The sequence below is a fragment of the Macaca fascicularis genome, chromosome 12 (assembly GCF_037993035.2).
Source record: "Macaca fascicularis isolate 582-1 chromosome 12, T2T-MFA8v1.1".
NCBI lineage: Eukaryota > Metazoa > Chordata > Mammalia > Primates > Cercopithecidae > Macaca > Macaca fascicularis.
In genome coordinates this window covers 105,345,615-105,370,264 of record NC_088386.1, presented here as the reverse complement: position 1 = coordinate 105,370,264, position 24,650 = coordinate 105,345,615, and the positions used below count along the sequence as shown (strand labels likewise).

The following is a 24,650-nucleotide window of genomic DNA, read 5'->3' as shown; positions in this document are numbered from 1 at the left end:
AAGACAGATAAAAAGGAGAGAAAAGGTTAAAATCCAATCAAACCCCCTTTATGCCTGAAGAATAAATTGAATCATATCCTAGTAATGACAAAAGCATGGGTGGGGGAGGAAGGATTGGACAGGTGCTGCCACAAAACGACTTTTAAAAACCATCAACTGATGTATTTTGAAATTGTTAATAAATGCGGTCAAATCATTTGGGAAATGATACATTATATTTTGGTGCATCATATCAGTGTGTTGTAAAGTACATGTATGTACGTGGAAGGCTGTTGCCACCTGAATAAAAGTGAGCAAGACTGTGTCTTTCTTGTTCTCTTCTAGCACACTTCTCAGCATGATGTGGTGCTCAAGAAAGCATTTGTTTAGTGAATAAATAATTCATTCAGAGTCATTTTACACATACTGGAAATAAGCTTAGCCTGCCTCAATACTATAAAGGAAATTATAAGAAGCTCTGAACCATATTTTGGGGGCAAATTGGCAAAAGGAGAGATTTTCAAAAGAAGAAAGACACTACGCATAACCTTTAATGTCATTGTCATTAACCAACATGGGGAGACCAACCAATGGTACTGCAAAAATACTGCCACATCTCCCAACATGATATTTAGCATGGACAGTGTGTCATTCAAAAATTACTGCATGAGATGGGAGAGGTTAAAAATAAGTCCAATTAATACACAATAAAATTTAAAACTATAAGTCCTTTATAGTAAGAAAAAATGTAATAGGGAGCAAAGTAAACAATACTGTGAGAAAATATCCTATGAAACAACCACCTTTTAATAAGCAAATGACCTCTCGAAAGGGAAAAGAATTCATCTTGCTGGGAAGGTCTTAAGTGGCCTGAAGAATCTTCCCTTAAGCACATAACCTTTTCATTAGAAATTAGGTCTTCATTTCAAAATTAATAAAAACAAAACAAAATAAAATAATATGAAATAATACTTTTGCTGGAAAGATTAAGCCCTTGTGACATTCTTTTCTCCTTGTACAGAGAACTAAAATTTGTGTAGGTAAAGGCTGCTACTTCATTATTAGTCATTACTAAATCTTCCCTATGTCCCTCTTTAGAATTCTAATTATATTTGCACACAAAAAAAATACACATTTTATGCTGTTCCTACTACATTTTAAAGAGGCATTTTAGGAAAAAGTGTGAGGAAAAGAATGCTTTTATTAGAGCATATGGATTTAGCTGTGCATATGTATATATATTAAGAAATTAATCACTGGATGTCTTACAGGGAAGCCTGTCTTTAGTAATCTCCTGATCTATTTATCATCAGCAGATGCTCACTCTGGGTGCAACCTAAGTGATTACTCCCAGAAATCTCATAATTGCAGTAATTAGGGTCATGTGACCTTCAGCTTGTTCCTGCTAGAAAAAAAAAGATGGGGGTGGGGAGGCAGATGGCCCACATTAGCATTTGAATGAGCACTGGAGATCTTGCAGTTGAGCAATTTAAGTTAAATGCACCAGAAAGCTGTGATGTCCAGTCTCAAACACATTTCAAGTAGAAATTTAAGACCTTTTTTATATGATCCATTCTGCTCTCCACAAGGTCTGCTTTCCCTTGTAAAAGTCAAATATGAGCAGTACTACCCCCCAATAATTTACCCAGCAATTAAGTTACTATGATTGTGAAGGAGTAGTGATCCTTTTACTTAAATCTTTCCATTTTAAAGCCTATTTGTTCTTTGTTTTAGAATATACTGACAATATACTCAGAAAACCCAAAATATCCATTGACTACTTTTCTTAAAAAACATTCATTTCATTCATTTTACACTGTAAGGACAAATATACTTCTTATTTAAATCTTTATGCTGAAAACAAGGGTAGATAGAGGCTGCTTTCTACTCTCCCTTTTCTTATAGAATTTCTTTCTTCTTTGCAAATTTATGTAAATCTTAATGATGGCTAACTAAGCCTCCCATTAGCCTCGCAACTCAGAAATGTTTTCTCAAGAACCTTGGAACTATCTTTTTGAAATGCAAACATCAAGGGAGAAAGCTCCCCTATCTCCCAGTTCCTATGGGAGGATAGGAGCCTATCTTCAGCGTTACTCTTGCTCCAAGTTGCAAAACTTCTTCCTGTTATAAAGGGATGAGAAATTGGTTTCTCCTTGGAGAAAGTCAATTAGCTAACACAGGTGATCAACCCAATTACCTGAAGAATTTAGGATGGTGCAGTCAAGTCCTTTTACTTGAGTACTGGTTATTGTTTATCTTGAAAGCATGTGTGTAATCCCTCTCTTGGCTACATCTACTTGGCAATATAGAAAAGTGAGATTTCTTTTGGTTTTTGCAATCTCTTAGTGGATTGCCTGTAATGTTCATCACATTCTGGTTTGATGCCTAATAGTAGACGTGTTTTCTTTTTCTATTACTTTGGTGGCGGGGACTTCTGGGTTGGGATAAGATTTTGTTTTTAATTATATTCCCTCAACAATTTTGATTTTAATTAATCTGTCTCCCTGTAGTAGGGCCCTTTTAGATATTTAACAAAGGACTTAAACAGTAAAATTCCAAATTTCCCATCTGAAATTTAAATAAGGAGATAAAGTAGTTAATTTTACTATTTCATTTATCTTTAATTATAAACAAGCTTGATAATATTAGTGCCAAAATAAAATAATTACAGACATCAAGAGGGTTAGTTGGAACATCTAGTTTCCAAATGTTGAGATATCCATGTTTATTTTTTTCTCTTCCTAAAATCTGCAACAAAAATAGACTTTCATTAAAGGAAGCTTTTGAAACAGACATTCACAGCAGTATATATCTATGTAACTATTCTGTGTGCATGAAGAGAGGACGAAAAATCTCATGATGAATTGGGTTTCTGCTCACAGTTAAAGAAGAGATACACATACAAGTAATTCAACAAATATTTGTAGGGAAAAAAAAGTGGAAGACTAAGAAAGAAGGAAGAAAAGAAGAGGCAGGATATAGATCCACAGTAAACCTGTCCTGCACCCTCTGTTCAAGTTTCTCAACTTCTGAGTTCTCATTCCCTTATGCGTGCTTTGGTTTCCATAGACCCTTTTCAAGAAATGTCCTTTCTGTACCTCCAACTCTCTATTGCGGCTATTTAAATTCTACTTACCTATAAACCCAGCTGAAGGTCCCTTTTAAAAAATTTGGCCCGTCAAAATCAATTATATCTTCTCTGGGTCACTCTACACAGTTATATCTGTGCTTAGTATTTGATCGTATCATCATGTATTAGTTACTATTTATATGCATTAGTTTTCCCCTCTCTTGACTGTAAGCCATTGAAGAGCAAAGTAACCACTGTTAATACATTTAAAGCATTCACAGAATCTTGCTCTCAAATGAACTACAACTGGACCCTCACTACTCGATTTATTAATAACTACTCTGTTGTATTGGAACTGCACCTTCTTATGTAGGCTTATTTCATGTGTGCAAAGCTTTAATTCTGAAAGTACATAGAATGATTTAGGGTGTGATTTAGAAATATTATCATGTACAAATTCTCTTTCTCCGATAAAAATACATGATGAAACTATGGGACGAAAGAATGTAATTTGGTTTCCCAAAGGCTGGACCAGGCAAAAATGTGTTATCATCCAGGCTGTTTTACTTTTTGTTTTTTTCTTTTACTTTTTAAAAAACATCTGTTTGGCTATCATTCACCTCATGGCTAGGATTTCTTTATATATACTTTTCTATTTTTTGAGCAGCATACTTCTTCCCCCATCTGCTTCCCTTGCCCTTCCACTCCGTAAAGCGGTGTATTTCCACATGGGGTCATGTTAGCTAATGACTAGGATTCCTATGTCCTAGTAAATGGTACATTGTTTGAATATCTATGTGGGATACCATTTATGGCTATGTCGAAATGATGAAATAAAGAGATACATATCAAAAACTACAATTATGTGGGCTTTACGAGATAGACAACGAACTTGTAAAAACTCTCTAAGCAGTCCATGACATGTAAATGAAGAAGATACTATGCTCAATCCAAAGAGAAACTGTTTACTTTTCTGAAAGCAAAAGTAAATCACATCACATTTCAAACACTTTTTATGCCATTGGCTAGTATCGTGCCACACATTGTGGTGACAAAACACATGACATTTCTAAAAGTTTTCTTGTTAATCAATGAAGTACTTGATGTTTGCATCCTCTTTATATTTATGTAAAGGTGAAGAGTGTCCTTCTTTTCTAAGCACAAAGTTAAAATAACATTTGCCACTAAGTCTCTAACGGAGAACTTCAGTGATCACCAAGAAGAAAATTTACAAAAACTATCTAAATATAAGAAAATCAAAAAATTAATACATATCTACTTAGTCTCTACAATGAAAGAGGAACACAGCAATTCCAGATATGGTGGAAGAGAGAGGATGATGCCTGATAGTGAAACTTGGTAAATACCCTGTGGGGTGTACATTTCCAGTACATGCGTAATCATTCAATAGCATACAATATTTTAACGTAACATTAGTAATTATTAACATGGAAGATTATGTAATTTTTGTGTTGTACAACACTTGTATGAAATAGAAGAAAAGGTAATTTCACTCCATTGCCATTGAAGTGCCTATGTAATAGCCTAGCCTGAATGTGTAAGTACAATTTCTCTCTGAGCATTAATTTCACCTAAGGAAATTAACTGCCTGCCAGTACACTCCTCTAACATACTACAATAGTACTTTACATCTTAATTTCCAAACAGGTAGAAAACCCCAAGGGGTACCCTAAGTGCACAAATCCTCCCCCTGTGATAGTGTAGCCAGACGGTCTAAATTAGGTCTTCGAGTCTCTAAGGGATAATGGAAAGTCGAAATGAAATTTGAAATGGCTTGCAACTATGAAGTTGCTTGTCAAGTTAAACATCCTGCTCGCTGACTCATTTTTTACCCCATATTTCCAAAACTTAAATAAATTTTAAAGGAGGAAATTCTTACATCTTTATTTTCAATAAGTTCCTTACCCCTTCCCTTTTTTTATTCCTGTTGTTTAATTTATTCTCCTCTATTGGTCTGATACTCCTTATGGCTGACTTAAAACCCCTTAAAGATGCCACCGTAGCTGTTTTTTAAAAAGTAGATCAGCTGGTACTTGCACCTTAGTATTGTACCAGAGAGCTACTTCTGGCAGAACACTAATAGAAGGCAATCGTTTTGAGGAAAAGGTGGAAAAAGTATATATTCATTCTAGGTGAAGCATCTTTAAGCAAATGATATCAAGCCCACTCTCTACTCTCTTTATTATTCTGAAGATCAATATCTTATAGTTTAAGCCATCACTAAATGATGTATATCATAGGTAAGTAGTTACATTTAGATAAATGTGTATTTTTCTACTTACTGTTATTCCATAAAATACTTTTCTGTATTTCTAAGAACTAACATACTTCACAGAGCAATGCTCTGTTTATAAAAATTCTATCTGGGTCAGGTGCAGTGGCTCACACCTGTAATCTCAGCACTTTGAGAGGCTGAGGCAGGAGGACTGCATGAGCCCAGGAGCTTGAGACCAGCCTAGGCAACATAGTGAGACCCCATCTTTGCAAAAAATAAAAGAAAATAATTTAGCTTGGCATGGTGGTGTGCACCGGTGGCCCCAGCTACTCAGGAGTCTGAGGCAGGAAGGATCACTTGAGCTGGGTAGGTCAAGGCTGCAGTGAACCATGATCACACTACTGTACTTTAGCCTGGGTGACAGAATAAGACTCTGTCTCTACGTAAATAAATGAAATAAAAATAAAAATTGTTTCTGGTTTAATGGTTAAGTTTCTCGATTCATAAAATGAAGACAATAGTACTTTCAGTTCCAAATACCTGCTGATATGGTTTGCTTCTGTGTCCCCACCCAAATCTTACCTCATGTGTTAATCCCCACATGTCAGGGGAGGGACCAGGTGGGAGGTCATCGAATCATGGGTACGGTTTCTCCCATGCTGTTTTAATGATAGTGAGTGAGTTCTCAAAAGAGCTGATGGTTTTAAAGTGTGGCACTTCATCGTGCTCGCACATACTCCCTCCTGCCACGTTGTGAAGAAGGTGAAGAAAGTGCCTGCTTCTGCTTGCACCATGATTGTGTTTCCTGGGGCCTCCCCAGCCATGCAGAACTGTGAGTCAATTAAACCTCTTTTCTTTATAAATTACCCAACTTCAGGAAAGTTCTTCATAGCAGTGTGAAAATGGACTAATACACTTATTAATATTCAAAAAGCAATGTACTAAGAGATCACTTGCTCTAGTTTTGAACTACAAACTTTGACAGGTATACAACTTTAGATAAACGAGAGAAAGAAGAAAGAAGATAGACATAGATGTACACATATAATGCATTCAGTGTTTTCTTTATTCAACTCTTCACTAATTAGATTTGAAATGGTCAAAAGAAAGAAGACTCTAAAGCAACACAAAGTTGATAACCGTAAGACATTGAATAATACGGAATGAAACCTAATCCATGTCGGTTTGTTATGGCAAATGATTTTTCAACATTTTTGTATTATTAATAACTGGGAGAGATTAGTTCAGAAAAGGCACACAATTTTACCCTCTTCAACAAAATTGACTCAGAAAGCATGCCTGAAAGTAAAGTCCTTGTATTGTGCATTGGCAAAACTATTTGAAACCAGCATGCCTATCTACTTACCTATCTATCACATGTGGTATTATATGTCATATTCCTTTTTTCTAATACACGATGGATAATCTTCTATTCTCAGGTGAATAACTGATGAAGCTTAACAAGTCTCACGTTGATTCACAAAGGAACAAGAGAGTTTATCCCTTTTACTACTATGCAGTTCTTATTCTGCAATAAGTAGAATATAAATAATTTCTTACATAATAAAGAAATTCATTTCTTTTGTTTTTAAATCCTACAAAGTACCCTAATAAGATATAAGGCCCATATTTAGGTTATAATACTTTTTAATGATATAAATGGGCTGCAAAGAGATCAGCTGTGTTATTCTTTGGAATGGGATTCTTTTTTACAGACGAATTTAGGAAAAGAATAAAGATTAGCTGGTTAGTGAATTAAATCCACAGAATTGATTTCATAAGCATGGGGTTTGTATGAAAATATAGCCAGTGGTTGTCTTTTGCAGCCATTTGATACTATATTTAATTAAGAAATGAAGAATCAGCTAGAGCATTCTTTTCCCACATGAAAAAAAAGAGAGGACTTTAAACAATAATCACCCCTAAGATATTTGAAGCTGCAATAATTATTAGGTTTAATTTGGGAAATTTAGAAAACTTATGAAAAAGGTGATTATTTTGTCATTTTATTTGATTCCTACATTTAGCATAGTATAATATCTTTGTATTAAAAACAAAAATCCAGGATTCTAATGATTAGATTTACATATGATACAAAGTGACTTTGAGATTCTGGAAAGATTTATAGAATGCCCAATTATTTGTTTACCACTTTAAGGAGAAATACAAAGCTTCCAGAATCACATTTCAAACTGAAAAGACCATTTAATCCTTAGGATAATTTACTTTCTCTTGTGAAGCTTTCTGAAATTTGATGCATCATAAATACATATTCTCTCTTTTTAATAGAAAGTAATCCTTTCCTGTTAAAAACATGACTATCACAGAATAGCTCATGACATGACTTAGAACAGGAGAGATGGGGAGGAGGTTGAAATGAGAGTGGCAGACAAACTTGCTATCCCTCCTCATTTTTTCACATGACCTAATGAAGAATCTTGGGGATATGTGCTTCCAGAATTGCTCTTTCATTTTGACAGCCTGGCATACTGAGGAAATAGGCTTGTTGATGCCATGAAAGATGAATATGAAAATACTACCCACTGGAAGAATCTTAAAGAACAAGTATTGGATCTGTGTTTTTTTTTGTTTTTTGTTTTTTCAAGAGAGAAAGATAGGGTGCCAAGAAAGAGGATACAGTGATTAATGATTATTATAACATACACGCATATATACACACATATATGTAGCTCTATATTTAGTCTTCATATGTAATACAATTGTTTATATTTTGTTTCACAATTTCATAATTGTTATGAATTTTAAAGAAATTCATTATATAAGCATTTCTTAAGTGTCCATTTCCTCCAAAGCCCTATTGAGATAGCACGCATAAGGGTAGTCTCCAGTTTCTCCTTAAAAAACCTATAGGCTGCTAGGGGAGAATGGACCTATCCAAATATAATCATAACATGAAGCATAACAAGTCTGTAAGAAATGTGTGAAGCAACATGAAGCAAGTTGGAAGAGAAATATAGCATCTCCCTGAGAAGGTACTGGAAGTTGACCAAGAAGCTAATCAAAATTTTGTATTGATTCTGGAAAGCTCAAAGCACTGAAGCTTACTGGTTAGACATTAAGAACATCCTCCTCTCCCCACTTCCTATTTCATTAGAGTATTAGCATTTTCTACACTGTTCTTTTGTTTTGTTTTGTTTTAAGTGTAAGTCTGCTTAATTGTGCAATATGCTGTTTAGGTTAACAGCTTCTTTAATGAAAGATATAACACTGTTCAGCAGAGCATAGAGAAATTACTTTCTGGCCAGTTTAAAATACAGCATTAAATTCTATATATTGGACTGGGTGTAGTGTCTCACGCCTGTAATCTCATCACTTTGGAAAAGCAAGGCAGGAGGATCACTTCATGCCAGATCAAGACCAGCCTGGGCAACATAGAGAGATCCTGTCTCTATAAAAGGCATAAATTAAAAAATTAGCTGGGTGTGCTGGTGCACGCTACCACAGTCCTAGCTACTTAGGAGACTGAGGCAGGAGAATCACTTGAGCTTAGAAGTTTGAGGTTATAGTAAGCTATGATTGCACTCCATTCCAGTCTGGGCAACAGAGTGAGGCCCTATCTCTATAAAAGAAATATTTTTTAAAATTACATATATCATACATTATATATATATACACACACACACACACACACACATAAGTTCTGGCTTCTTTAATTTATATAATTTGAAGCTTTTACAAGAATAATTTAAAGATCCTTATTCATTTTATTTTCTGTTTTAAGAGAAGCATCAGAATTTATTACACACGTAAAATCTAGAATAAAAGACTTTAATAGAGTATTTTTTGGTTTGTTTGTTTTCAAGGCTCAATGGAGCAAACACTCCTATTTATTTAGCAATCACCATATGCCAGACATTGTTCTAAGAGTCTTTATTTTTTGCATTAAAATGTAATTTATTTATTATAATTGTACATATTTATCAGACACAATGTGTTTCGATACAAGTATACAATGTGTAATAAAGTAATTAGCATATTTTTATAGAGCACTTAAAAGCGGATTAAAAGTTACAATTTTTAAGACTCACAATAATATCTCATTTAATCTTTTTTTTTTTTTTTTTTTTTTTTTTTTGAGATGGAGTCTCGCTCTGTCGCCCAGGCTGGAGTGCAGGGGCGCGATCTCACCTCACTACAAGCTCTGCCTCCCGGGTTCACGCCATTCTCCTGCCTCAGCCTCCCGAGTAGCTGGGACTACAGGCGCCCGCCACCGCTCCCGGCTAATTTTTTTGTATTTTTAGTAGAGACAGGGTGTCACCGTGTTTGCCAGGATGGTCTCGATCTCCTGACCTCATGATCCACCCGCCTCGGCTTCCCAAAGTGCTGGGATTACAGGCGTGAGACACTGCGCCCGGCCATATCTCATTTAATCTTAAAATGAAGTGTAAGTTATTTTTGTTTCCATTTTACAGATAATAAAATCAGAGGGCCTGACCAAGGAACACCACAAGCAGCTTAGCAGTCTAGAAGTATAGAGGGCATAATTAGAATTAGCAGGAAGGACTAGATCCAGGTAGAAAAGAAGCACAGCATCCACCCTGTGCTGGAGCACTGGATCAAAATCAGGGCTTTGATAAATAATTTCGAATAAATATTAATGATTCAATCATAGGCAGCTGACCAGGCACAGTGACTCATGCCTGTAATCCCAGCACTTTCAGAGGCTGAAGCAGGAGGATCGCTTTAAGCCAGGAGTTTGAGATCAGCCTGGGCAACAAAGCGATACTCAGTCTCTGCAAACAATAAAAAATATAGCCAGGAATGGTGGCACAAGCCTGTAGTCCTAAGCTACTCAGGAGGCTAAGATGAGAGGACAACTTGAGCCCAAGAGCTTGAGGCTGCAGTGAGCCATGATTGTGTCACTATACTCCAACCTAGGAGACAGAGGGACACTCCATCTCTTCAAAAAAATTCATAGGAAATCATCTCTTTAAGAATTCTAAGCACCAAGAAAGCATGAATTCACCTAATTTCAAGCTCGGGTACTTCAACCGATACCACCAGAACACTTTAATATAGTCAAGTGCAATTGCAAAGGCAGGGGAAGTCTTATAGCACTGACAGCCTTGTGTTAAGCAATGTATCCCTTAGCACTAGGTGTCAGTCTGACGAACATGATCCCTCTTTGGGAGCAAGATAGGATGGGGTTGGAGGTAGGGTCTTCATGGAATATATATGCTAAGTACTGACTGCATTAGAGGAAGGATAAAAGGTTAGTGTATAGGATGAAGAAGAAACGCATACAAAATAGCAACAAGTTATATCCAATATTTTCTTTTTAACTTTTGATTTTGCAAAATGAGACTAAAAGATAGTATCAATATAGAAAAGTAAGTATTTTTAAAATTTTGAGGAGAGAAATTTATAAAATATCTAAGCACTAGCTAGCACACAATATGACATTTTACTTTTAGATTTGTAGAGTAATATTAGTCCTTTCTGCTCACAGCATTCCAAACAATTCCAGAAAAGCTATTGCACCTCATGTCACTTGTTGAGCAGTATTTCCACTGTAAGTAAACTTGAGAACTCTATTAAAGATCATCTCCCTTGTCCCATTCCTTAGAGTCCTCAACCTCTTTCTCAAGAAAACTATAATTAATATAATTAACATGATCATCTATCTTTATAAGGATGAAAATCATTTAGCTTTTGATTCTGTCTTCAACAGCATAAGATCAAACAGCCTTCCCAGGCTGGCAGTGGCAGAACCAATGAAATTAACATTACCTATTCATTCTAACTAAAAAACAAGTTATGCTGTTTAGATTGATACTTTTAATGACCCATGGGTATTCCTTTACAAGCACTTGTTTCCTATTTTATATTTTAAAATTGAGAAGCCATCATTTGCTTATCAAACTGTGAAATTTTTAAAATCCTAATTCCAATATTGGCATGAGTATTGCAAAACTCAGACTGCTTCTGCTACCAGTGAAGTGCATATTGGTATATAATTTTGGGGAACACTCACAATGTACACATTAGTCACCTCAAATATATTTATTTCTTTACACTACATAATCCCACTTCTACAAATTGATCCTAAGTACAATGTCAGCAATGAACATAAACATTTTAGAAGCATATTTGTTGAAGTGCTATTTATAATAGTGAGATATTAAAAATGGTCTGAATGTCCAACAATGGGCAAATGGTGAAATAAATTATGAAATATCCACAGGATAGTATATCACAGAGCCATTAAAAATCACCTTTTCAAGTAACTGGAATGTATAGAATAGAAAATTTAATTTACCTTTCATGAAAACAAACCATGACAAAAATTGGAGGAAAATATACGAAAATGCTGGTAGTAGTATTAATAATAAAGAAAAAGAAGTAGATCAGAAAAACCAATACATATTTTTTTAAAAGGCAAAAAGTGTGGCCTAAAATGTTGCTAAGAATCAATGCCAAATTTACCTTCCTTGTTTCTGGACTTCATTCTGACATTTTTTTTGGAATAACTTTAGGAGATTAAAACACGTTTCCAGTCTAAATTCAGTAACATTGTGTTTCATAAAATCTAAGATACCATTCATTACAAGACACACCTCATTTACTACCAGGAAAAAAAAAATGCTGTCAATTTAACTATAGCATAACTTAATTTTACATAATTTAATGTAAAATTACATGCATCACAGAATTGATAAAATATTGCAATGGCATTTCTGATGTTCTATTTTATAGACCTCTATCGGTAGCTTGTGTTTATCTGACAACACTAGTTATTTTGCTCAGCTAATATTTTCACAAAAAAACATGATTTTTCTGTGAGGGAAACTCTCATCTTAAACCAAAAGTACTTAGTTACAGTTGAAAAAAATGGTAATTTCCATTATATATATTCTGTTTTGATAATTTGGCTGTTTCTGGTGAGTTAATATATTTTTAAGAGACTTACTACATTTAACTGCTTTTACAAAATGTGATTTAGGTAACTGATTAATCGAATGTAATTTAATATTATTTTCATTTTCAGATAGAAGGGAAAACAATACTAATAAATACTAAACCACACATATCCAAGTGGGAACACCTGATAGAAAGAGAGGTTTAAACATGTTTCCATTTCTATGTACACTTTATTTTCACTGGTATATGTATTTATTAATTTGAAAATAGGCAAGTCATCTTGACCAAACACACTCAATTTTCATATTCTCACAACAGAAATCTCCATGTGGAAGATGGTTAGGGAATCAGATTATGAAAATTTTTTATGCATTACGGTTACTTTTTTTATAATCTAACAAAAATCTTTTTTCTTTTCAGTTTTCTTTCTGGAAAGTGGTCAAAGCAAGATGAGATTGCAAACTGCTGTGTTTACCATATCAACTATATAATAAAAAATCAGGAAGGGAAGAGTTTACTTCTTATTAAAGAAGAGAAAGGAAAAGTTTACCTCTCATACAGATTTATTATTAAAACTTAACTCTGTGCATTAAAAACATTACTGATTCAATGATGTATACTTTACAAAAATCTCATTCTACTTGTAATTTTGGTTTTGTAGGTGGATGGGATAGGGTCTAGTAAGGGGTAAAATAGAAAAAAAGTTCAAAAAGTCTTTAAAAATTGCACATTTAAATGTTCACAAATCTCCATAGTATATGCTAAAAAGTGAATAAAAAAGAGAGACTTCAATAAATTTGACCCCGAACTAAATGAAAACACTTAATAAAATAATATAGTTTATAGACTTTAAATCAATACTTGTAGACATTTCACCTTTTTTCTTTATTAAGTTTCCAATTATCTATAGGCATAATTTTAATATATTCTATTTGCTTCATTCTATACAGATTTCGAAGATAGGAAAGCACAGTTTGTACCTGAAAAGAGAAATAATCGTAGTTTTTCATCTGTGTGTGTGTGTGTTTGTGTGTGTGTGTTTGTGTGTGTGTGTGTGTGTGTGAGAGAGAGAGAGAGAGAGAGAGAGAGAGAGTGTCTGTGTGTCTGTGTGTTTATGTGCATTTGGCTGCAGGAAAGTGAGGTCAGAATTGAGGCCAGAAAAGGTACATATTTACAGTGTGCCTGTTATATGACAGACACTGCAATCGGAAGGGTTAAACATGGGCTTTAAAGAGAAAATTCCTGATTAGTGTAAGGGTAAATGAAAAGCTAATGTTTTCCTTTATGTTAATTATTAATCAAAAGCCTATACAAAAAGTTTAGCAACACCTGGCATGTTGTTCTTTTATAAGCAATAAAAGTCTTCATTTCATTCAGTGTTTAGTTTTTTTTTTTTTAATCTGAATACATGTTCCAAAAAAAAAAAAAATAGAAGGCATAAATAAAATCCCAAGCTTATTGCTGTGAGGGCCTTCTGAGGTTCTGTTATTACTCTAAACTCAGTTAAGTTAGTTTCAAGTCTCAATTAAAGCCAATTAGTGAAAGCACAGAACAAAAGGAATGACATCTTGACACTCTGCTAACTGAAATTTTTTATTGAAAAGTACGTTTTCAACTCTATCCTCTTTAGGAAATACATCCTCGTTGGGTATATAATTGTGGAATTCAAAATGTTTTCCTGCAAATTCAGCAAGCTGACCATTCTTTTAATATTTCTGTTAATTAAACAAATGAATTCGAGTTGGATTTTTTTTTTCATTATTTGAAACTCAGGTAGTAGTAAGATGAAATAAATTCAATATTCAAAAACCAAATAAATTATACTAATTAGAAAAACAAACAGTACTCAGGGAACCATGTTTGCTAGTAAGCCAACTCTGAAATATATCCAGGTTTTACTAAATTTCAGCTTTTACCACACATTGCAAGCATATTTTTGATGCAGCTATCTAAAGACCCATGATGCCTTTATTTTATTTCACAGTTTATTCATGATTGACACAAATACAGTACTGACCTTAATTCCAGCCAGAAGTTATCAGATACTTTGGATTAGATCAATAAAATCTAAAAGAAGAAGAGAAAAATACCCAGTAAGTTAAATCAGTTGAACAATCTGGCTTTTTCTTTCACTAACGAGGAAGATCAAATCAGAAGTGACTTGTTCCTCACTCCGTAAAATGCACTGACTGAAACACATCCACACAACGGTTACGTATACTACAACTTTAAGCTTACAAGTACGTTCTACATTTTATTGGAAAAAAACATACATTAAATGCCAAAATTACGTCCTATTTTTATTTTATACTTATTTAAAGTAGAAGTCCTATGCTCATATTCTAAAACAACCAACCAAAAAGAATTTTTAACACATTCTGTTCCTAATATACTACCATTGCTCTTAAGAGATGTTTAATCAAAAATAATAAAACTCATGCATTTTGATCCTGTCATAAGACTGAATGCTTATGTCCCCTCCACCCCAAATTCATATGTTGAGATCCTAGTCCCCCAATGTGATATTTAGAGGTGGGGCCTTTGGAAGGTGATTAGTGCCCCTACAAAAGAGATCCCAGAAATATAAAAAGTGGACTGTGCCTTTATGCATGAGATCACAGAGAGCGCTCTCACACCTTCTGCCTGCCATATGAAGGCGGAGGGAAAAACAGGAAGCAGGACCTCAGCAAAACCAATCTGCTGCTGCCTTGATCTTGAACTTCTCTGCTTCCAGAACTGTGAAAAATACATTTCTGTTCTTTTATGTTAGAAAAGTCTGTACAGACTGACACAGGTCTTTAATCTGATTTAATATGCACAGAGAGTCTGTAGATTTTTAGTCCTGGGTTGACAATCAGTCTAAACCTTTGCTAATGGTAGTAAAGTTCAAATAAGACAATTCCAGTGGTAAACGATCAATCTTTCCATTGGTTTCTTGCACCTAAGCCTTGCTACTAAAATATGCTGAGAAATAAATATGCAGAAAAGCATGTTGTCAAATCAAGGTTTAAAGAAGGTAAACCAGGGACAAAAAAAAAAAAAAAAAAAAAAAAACTTTGGTGCCAAAAGTCAGCCTGCCTCTTGAACAGATAGTAAACAAAACAACTTCAAACTGACAAAAGAGACTCCACTCGCCATAGGGAGCATCTACGGCAGTCTGTAATTAAAAAGCAAGTTAGGTTCTAGAAGTATGTTTGTGAGTTAATTGGATAGAAAACAGCATATGTTCTTGTACACGTTAGAAATGTTTCATTATTAGACTCCTATGCTAAGTCCAAAAACTAAATTAGCCTAAAACTAGTTATTTACTGAAAAGAAGAGTATAAAATAAGACAAAGAAAATACTAGTAAACCACAGAAAATACAACTGAATATGAAATAGTTGATTTTTAATCCTAAGGGCAGGTGTTTAAGAAAAGTAAACTTTGTCCTATAATAACGAAATGATAGGTTGATACATCTGTGGAGATTTTTTTTAAGTATCTGAGGAAATTATAAAGGACATTTAAGATTAATGCCTTCAGTATATCTATCTTGATTTCAAACAACTGACATTATTTTACTTGGATAAAAATACTATTTTTTGGCTATAAAGCCAACAGCTCCCTAACTGTCATGGTGGCCCAGGGCACCATTGTAAACTCTCAGGGGAATGGTAAAATGTTTTCTTTATCTTTTATTTTTTTTGAGACAGGGTCTTACTCTGTCACTTAGTCTGGAGTGCAGGGCTGTGATCATGGCTCACTACAGCCTCAACTTCCCAGGCTCAATCAGTCCTCCCACCTCAGCTTCCATAGTAGCTGGAATTGCAAGCGTGAACCACTCTGCCTAAGTTTTGTATTTTTTGTACAGATGCAGTTTCACCACGTCCCCCAGGCTGGTCTCAAACTCCTGAACTCAAGCAATCCACCCACCTTGGCCTCTCAAAGTGCTGGGATTACAGGCAAAAGTCACTGCGCCTGGCCAAAATGTTTTCAATATATGAAAACAAAAACAAAAACAAAAAACCCACAGCAATATCCATTAGGCAGCATAAAAGCTATTAACTTAAAGTGGTTTGCAGTTTCAATATTAGATCATGCTACATTCCTCTCAATGATGTTACAGCTTTGCAAGGTTGGGTTTTGATGATGTATGTGATATAAAAGCAAATACTGCATGAAAATCAACATGAAGTAAGAATTACCAAAAACCTTTTTTCCATAAAAAATTAAAGGAAATAAGAATAATAGTGTCCAGTGTGACTGCAAGGTTTGAGGGCTGGGCAGTATTCAACAGGCACAAATCCCATTAGTAAGTGATTGTGGGTTTGCTTTCAAAAACAAAAATAGATTTGCTTTCAATTTATGTGTATTATTTTTTCAAAAGGCTATTAAGTTGTTAGGACTTAAACATATTATGTTATTTAAATGAAACTGTCAGGTACATCTTTTGGCCTAGAGGCACCTTGAAAACAAAATTACTGAGATACTAAGGGTGCCATAAACCGAGAATATTTGGAACATTCCTGTTAAGCATAGTTTCTTATTTGTTTATTTTTTGTTTTGCTCCACAAATTTAAAGAGAAAGCATGAGAAATTTAAAATAAAAATACTAGGAGAGTAAAGGAAAAAAGAGAAAAATATGTTTCTAAAATATGAAGAAAAAATGCTAAGAGAGCAGGAAGGACAGTGATTCAACACACTCAGTGGATGTGTGGCTGGGTTGCATGTGCACTATTGTGTGTGCAAGAGATGGCTAAAACAGAATGTACATAAGAACACTAGGCTATGAAAGACAGAGTGGATACACTGCATATGTGTTCATTTTAATCATATTATCAATCATTATCCCCTAAGAAAAAAGGAGACAGTGGAAAGGGATTGTGATTTAGATCTAAATATTCACTAGGGAAAAAATGATAGCTTGCACAGCAATGCAAATGTACTTAATGCCACAAAACTGAACCATTTAAAATGGTTAAAATATTAAATTGTATGTTACATATATTTTACTACAATATAAAATAAGTGATGCTGTCATCCTAGGATTTCATGATGTCTCATACAAAAACCTGCTCTATAATCAATAAATGCATACTGAGCAATGAATACCAGGATGATACTGCCACTTAACAACTCTTTAAAAAGAGAAAGTGGTTCACTAGTTGCCTGGAGTCAGGGAAAGTCTAACCTGAACCTGCCCATTTGTTTACTTGCAAGTTTTAGGCCTCAATTTATCATTTGACTATAGCTACTTCTTGCTAATTGCTCTTTGACACAGATCAGCATCCTGATATCTTTAATATTCTTTTAAATAGACTGGATTTCATTTCTTCTACATGCACTCCCAAATATATACCTTCATAGCAAAAACAAAATGATATTGTGGAATTTTTTTTTTTTTAAGTTGAGTTTTATGATACAGGAGCCTGACTTCTTTATGTGTTCCATGATGTGTTTGGAAAGACATTCCAACTTACTTGTCCCTCTTCCAGTGTTCCTCCTCCCCAACACTGGAAGCCCCATCTCCAAGAAAAATCTTCCTTAGTCTCTCTCTCTTTTTTTTTTTTTTTTTTTGTTTCGGAGACAAGGTCTTGCTCTGTCAACCAGGCTAGAGTGCAGTGGCACGATCTCAGCTCACTGCAATCTCCACCTCCTGGGTTCAAGTGATTCTCCTGCCTCAGTCTCCCGAGTATCTGGGATTACAGGGGCACGTCACCATGCCTAGCTAGTATTTGCATTTTTTAGTAGAGATAGAGTTTCAATACAGCATGATTCAAAAACCAACTGTATTCAAAATATTAATACTCTTTCAGATATGTGAACTTTGTATTTGAACCCAACGTTTTCAGCACACAAAATATCAATACATATTGTTAAATGAATAAAGGTGCTTACTGTTGTATTTTTTCCAATTCTATGTCAAATTTAAAAAAAAGTTGAAAATACCCTTTGTGGTGAGAATAAGAAAATAAAGTCCCATCCTTGCCTTATATAACTTCCACTGAAAGGACAGTCTCTTCAACAAACTGTGTTAGGTTAAACTGGGTACTACATGCAAAAGAATGAAAATGGACTTTTATCTTACATCATACACAAAAATCAACTCAAAATGGAATGAAAACTTAAATGTAAGACCTGAAACCATAAAACTCCTAGAAGAAAACACAGGGAATAAGCTTATTGACATTGACTTTGCCATGATTTTTTGAATATGACACCAAGAGCTCAGGCATCACAAGCAGAAATAAACAGGTGGGGCTACATCAAACTGTCCACAAAAGGAAACAATAAACAAAATAAAAAGGTAACCTAGACAATGGGAGAAAATATTTGCAAACCATATATCTGATAAGGGGTTCATATCCAAAATATAGGGCTGGGTGTGGGGGCTCATGCCTGTAATCCCAGCAATTTGGGAGGCCAAGGAGGGTGTAGTGCTTGAGTCCAGGAGTTTGAGACCAGTCTGGGCAACATGGAAAAACCTCATCTTTACAAAGAATACAAAAAATTAGCTGGGCATTGTGATGTGCACCTGTTGTCCCAGCTACCCAGGAGGCTGAGGTGGCAGGTTCGATTGAGCCCAGGAGGAAGTCGAGGCTGCAGTGAGCTGTGACTGTGCACTGAACTCCCCCCTGGGCAACAGAGTGAGACCGTGTCTTAAAAAAAAAAAGAAAAGAAAAAGAAAAAAAAAATCCAAAATATATAAGGAACACACATGAAACAATATCTCAAAGCAAACAACTAAAAACAACAATTTTAAAATGAGCAAAGGACCCCAAATAGACATTTTCCCAAAGAAGACATGACAATGGCTAACAAGTTTATGAAAAGGTGTTTAGTATCAGAAATCATCAGAGAAATGAAAATAAAAAACCACAATGAAATAGCTATCTCTCACCTGTTAGTATGGCTATCATTAAAAAAATAAAAAAGTAAGTGTTGGATGTGGGGAAAAGGAAAGGGAACATTGTATATTGTTGATGGAAATGTAAATTGGTACAAGCGCTATGGAAAGCAGTATGGAGGTTCTTCAAGAAATTAAAAAGGGAACTACATTTTGATCCAGCAATCCCACTACAGGGAAAATACACAAAGAAAATGAAGTCGGTACCTTGAAGACATATCTGCACTCCTGTGTTCATTGCAGCATTATTCACAATAGCCAAAATATGAAAACAACCGGTGTCCATCAACAGATGAATGGATTAAAAAATTGTGAAATACTATACACAATGGAATATTATTATTATTTTTTTTTTTTTTTTTGAGGCGGAGTCTCGCTCTGTCGCCCAGGCTGGAGTGCAGTGGCGCGATCTCGGCTCACTGCAAGCTCCGCCTCCCGGGTTCCCGCCATTCTCCTGCCTCAGCCTCCCGAGTAGCTGGGACTACAGGCGCCGCCACCACGCCCGGCTAATTTTTTTGTATTTTTAGTGGAGACGGGGTTTCATTGTGTTAACCAGGATGGTCTCGATCTCCTGACCTCGTGATCCGCCCGTCTCGGCCTCCCAAAGTGCTGGGATTACAGGCTTGAGCCACCGCGCCCGGCCCACAATGGAATATTATTAAGACTTTAAAAGGGAGATCCTGACATTTGCAAAAACAGGAAAACACTGAAAGGCCTTATGGTAAGTGGAATAAGCCAGACACAGAAAAATACTGCATAATCTCACTTATGTGGAATCTTAAAAAGCTGAACTAATAGAAGCAGAGTAGCATGGTGGTTATCAGGAGGTGGGGAGGTTGGCAAAATGAGGACATGTTGGCCAAAAGATATAAGGTCACAGTTATACAGGATGACTAAACCTAGAGGTCTAATGCACAGCATGATGACTATAGTTAATAATATTGTAAGGTATACTGAAAATTTGCTAGAAGAATAGATTTCAGGTATTCTTATTTTTTAAAACAATAACTGTGTGAGGAGACAGACATGTTAATTTGCTTCACTCTAGTAATCAATTCACTGCGTGTATATATATATATATATATCTCAAAACATCATGTTGTACACCTTAAATATATACAATTTTTATATAAAAATTAGAAACACAGTTCTGAGAGAATAGAGGTATTCATTTTTGACCTGGTGGGCTCAAGCTGTCCTGTGGCTTCTGTTTGTTTGCTTGCTTTTCTTACCTTAAGAAGAACACTTTCATTTGCAGTGCCAGGAGCAGCTGCTTTGTAAATGACTCCCTGGAACTTTTTTTCTTCCCCCCAACCAAGCCAGTTATTGAGTAAATAGGCACAGAATTGTGAAGATTGATGTTGCCCCAAGGCTCAGTCCTCACTGTGAACATCTGCCATTTCAAACACACAGGTCAAGAGTTTTCATGTAGTATTTTGCTAAACAATGCCCTAAGCAAAACACAAATAAAATTCTTTTCAATAGGATTTAGCATCTGCTTCCAGGTGGCTTAAGGTATCAGCATACTAAAAGCACCAATTCTCCATCCTCTGTCTCTTTCTCCTCACCTAAAAGGTAAGATAAATGTCAGCAAATAATCTTGAGTTGATTGGTAAAGCTCTTCTTCCCTCCTGCCACATCCCCACCCCAATGAGAAATGACTTCATGCCTCCATATTATTAATCATACTGTGATGGTCAGATAACATTATAAAGCCTATGTCAAACTAAAATAGGCCTGATTATACCTCACAAGGAGGACAAAATGAAAATAGCAGATAATTTTTAGCTATTGGATTATCAAAGTTAATTGTGAGCTGAAAATTCACAATTTTTATATTTCTTATGCTTCTGCCTTGTTAAAGTTACAGAAATTGTTGCTCCTTAAGTAACACAAAAGTTACTACTGGAGTTACACCTTACAGAAACAAATGTTGGCAATACTGCAGTTATAAGATATTTTAAAAATTCCATTAAAAATGGCAATGTTTTTTATTTGTTTGTAATTCTTGTAATTCTCATATTTTTAAGATATAGAGTAGGCTTTTTTGTTTTGTTTTTTTGTTTTTTCTTTTTTGTTTTTGAGACAGGGTCTCACTCTGTTGTCTCGGCTGGAGTGCATTGGCATGATCATGGCTCACTCCAGTCTCGACCTCCCCAGCCTCAGACGATCCTGCCACCTCAGCCTCCTGAGTTGCTGGGACTACAGGCATGCACCACCATGCCCAACTAATTTTTCTATTTTTTTTTGTAGAGATAGAGTTTCCCTATATTGTACAGGCTGGTCTCAAACTCCTGGGCTCAAGTGATCCACCCTCTGAAATTGCTGAGATTACAGGCATAAGCCACCGGACCCAACTGGGTAGGGTTTTTTGGTTGTTGTTTGTTTGTTTTGTTTTGTTTTTTTAGCATCATTGGGTATTTTAGGGATCCAGTGTTCTTTAATCTTAAAGAGTTCACTTAATTAGAATCTAGTGGGATAAAGGAGGTTGTGAAAAAGCCAAAAAACAAAAAGCCATGATGGAAAAAAAAAATTCCTATTGTCACAAGGAAATACTAACAGAGCTTTTGGGAGATCAATGAAGGGGAGAAAAATCCTGTTATGAAGATAAAGATTCACAGAGGAAGTTGCATTTGAGTTAGTCCTTGAAGGAGGTAAGGAATTTTGAAAGGTGGAGATGGAGTGGGAAGGAGACCAATTCAGACAATGGACAGGACACCGCAGAAACAAAGTAACAGAAGAATCAAAGCCCAGGCGGTGTTTGGAAAAATACCTAGCCTGGAGTATGACACACAAGAAGAGCAGTAATTGGATGGAAAGCTAAGTTGGCTCTATATAGGAAGTAATGACCCTGAATGACAATCTGAGGAGGCTATTCAATTAAATATATTTAATTTTGTAGGTGAAAGTGGACCGCTGAAGGTTTTAAATTCAAGAACGGCATACTTAGGAAATTTAATCTGGTAATATTATATAGATGATTGGATCAGAGAGGGGAGTGCTTAAATAAGTATTCATATAAGTGGCTCCTTCAGAAGTCCAGGTGAATGGTAATGAAGACAATTCAGGTGGAGACAGTGTCCATACAAAGGAGAGTGTTAAAACTATTGCATGGATATGTGTATTAGTCTGCTGAGACTGTGATATAGTTCTGATGTTTGTCTCCCCCCAAATCTCATGTTGAATTGTATTCCCTATTGCTGGAGGTGGTGCCTGGAGGGAGGTGACTGGATAATGGGGGCAGAGCTCTCATGGCTTGGTGCTGTCTTCAGGATAGTGAGTTCTCACAAGATCCAGTCACTTAAAAGTGTGTGCCACCTCCTCCCGGCATTCTCCCTTTTCTTTTCCTCCCCAACCCCTGTCTCTCTGGCTTGCTCCTGCTTTCACTATGTGAAGTGCCTGCTCCTGCATTGCTCTCCACCATGAGTAAAAGCCCCCTGAAGCCTCCCCAGAAGCTGATGCGGACACTGTGTTTCCTGTATGGATTGCAGAACCATAAGCCTATTGAATGTTTTTTTAATAAATTACCCAATCTTGGGTATTTCTTTATAGCAATGTAAGAACAGCCTAATACTTTGAACTGAAGAGTTGGGTTTGCTATAAAGATACCCAAAAATATGGAAGCAGCTTTGGAACTGCGTAACAAGCTGAGGTTGGAAGAGTCTGGAGGGCTCAGAAGAAGATAGAAAAATGAAGGAAAAAACAAGCGCTTACAGCACCCGAACTATCTTTATAACCCTAACAGGACAACCTCGCTTCCCAACCTCAATCAATATTAACGAGAATAACCCCTTTGGAATTTTTTAGAGACTAGTTACATTATTGCGACCAAAATGCTGATGGTGATATGGACAGCAAAATCCAGGCTGATGAGGTCTGTGATGGAAATGAGGAACTTACTGGGAACTGGGGTAAAGGTCACACGTTTTATGTGTTAGCAAAGAGTTTGGCTGGATTGTGTCCATACCCTAGGGGTCTTTGGAAGTTTGAGCTTCATAGTGACTATACAACATATCTAGCAGATGCAATTTCTGAGCAGCAATACATTCAATAGGTGGCCCAACTGTTTCTAATAACCTACACTCAGAAGCAGGAGCAAAGAAAAGATTAAGAGTTGGAATTTATATTTAAAAGGGAAGCACAGCATAAAAGTTTGGAAAATTTTCCACCTAACCATGTGGCAGAGAAAGAAAAAGCTTTTTTTGAGAGAGGAATTCAAGCAGGCTGTGGAACAACCAATTGCTAGATAAATTTGCATAACAAAACCCCACCCAGTGCTGATAGCCAAGACAACGGGAAAAAGGCCTTGAAGGCACTTCAGAGACCTTCATGGAAGCCCCTCCCATCATAGGCCCAGAGGCCTAGGAGGGAAGAATGAATATGTGGGCCAGGTCCAGAGCCCCACTGCCTGGCACAGCCTCAGGATACCGTACTGCATTGGAAGCTCTGGGTCCAGACTCTGCTCAAAGGACCCCAGACGCTGTCGTGCCGCTGCTCTGGAGAGCACAAACTGCTGTGTCTTGGCAGCCTCCATGTGTTGTTAAGCCTGCAGGTGCACAAAGTCCAAGAGTGAATGAGGCTTGGCACCTTCCACCTAGTTTTCAAAGGATGTATGGAAAAGCCTGGAAGCCTAGGCAGAAGCCTGCTATAGGGGCAGAGCCCCAACAGAGAACCTCTACTAGGGTAGTGCTAAGGGAAAATGTGAAGTTGGAACCCTCACATCTGGTCTACACTGGGGCACTCCCTAGTAGAGCTGTGAGAAGGGAATCACCACCCTCCAGACCTCAGACCAGCAGCTTGTATCCTGCACCTGGAAAAGCTGCAGGCACTCAACAACCTGTGAGAGCAGCTACGGGGTGTGGGGAGGATGCACCCTGCAAAGCTAAAAGGGCAGAGCTAACCAAGGCCTTAGGAGCCCCCTCATTGTACCAGTGTGCTGTGGATGTGAGACATGCAGTCAAAAGACATTATTTTGGAGCTTTAAAGTTCAATGACTGCCCCTGCTAGGTTTTGAACTTGCATGGGGCTTTTAGCTCCTCTCTTTTGGCCAATTTCTTCCTTTTGGAATATCAGTGTTTACCCAGTGCCTATACCCCCATTGTATATTGGGAATAAATAACTCTTTTTGATTTTACAGGCTTGTAGATTGAAGGGATTTGCCTTATTTCAAATGAGGTTTTAGACTTTGGACTTTTGAATTAATGCTGGAATGAGTTAAGACATTGGGGGACCATTGGGAAAGCATGACTGTATTTTTCAATGTGAGAAGGACATGAGATTTGGAAAAGGCCAGGTGCAGGATTATATAGTTTTCATATTTGTCCCCACCCAATTCTCACATTGAATTGTAATCCCCAGTGCTGGAGGTGGGACCTAGTAGAAGGGGTTCAGATCATGGAGGTGATCCCTCATGGCTTGGTGCTGTTTTGTAATAGTGAGTTCTCATGAGATCTGGTCATTTAAGAGAGTGTGGCACCTCCCATTCTACTCTCTCTTTAGCTCTCGTTCTCTCCATTGCTTGTTCCTGCTTTGACTATGTGAAGTGTCCACTCCTGCTTTGCTTTCTGCCAGGAGAAAAAGCTCCCTGAGTCCTCC

The 24,650-nt window shown here is 36.3% G+C and overlaps 1 protein-coding gene across 22 annotated transcripts in view; it reads right to left on the bottom strand.

Annotated features, from left to right (window-relative positions):
• MAP2 (microtubule associated protein 2) overlaps window positions 1-24,650 on the bottom strand; it is a 316,151-nt gene that overhangs the window by 219,448 nt on the left and 72,053 nt on the right. For 17 of the 22 annotated variants that reach the window (XM_074009956.1, XM_074009971.1, XM_074009963.1 and 14 more), the window contains one exon: window positions 14,185-14,234. The exons of the other annotated variants lie outside the window; for them this stretch is intronic. The gene's annotated coding sequence lies outside the window, so the exon portion shown is untranslated. The remainder of the gene's footprint in view (window positions 1-14,184; window positions 14,235-24,650) is intronic. 22 annotated transcript variants of the gene reach the window in all.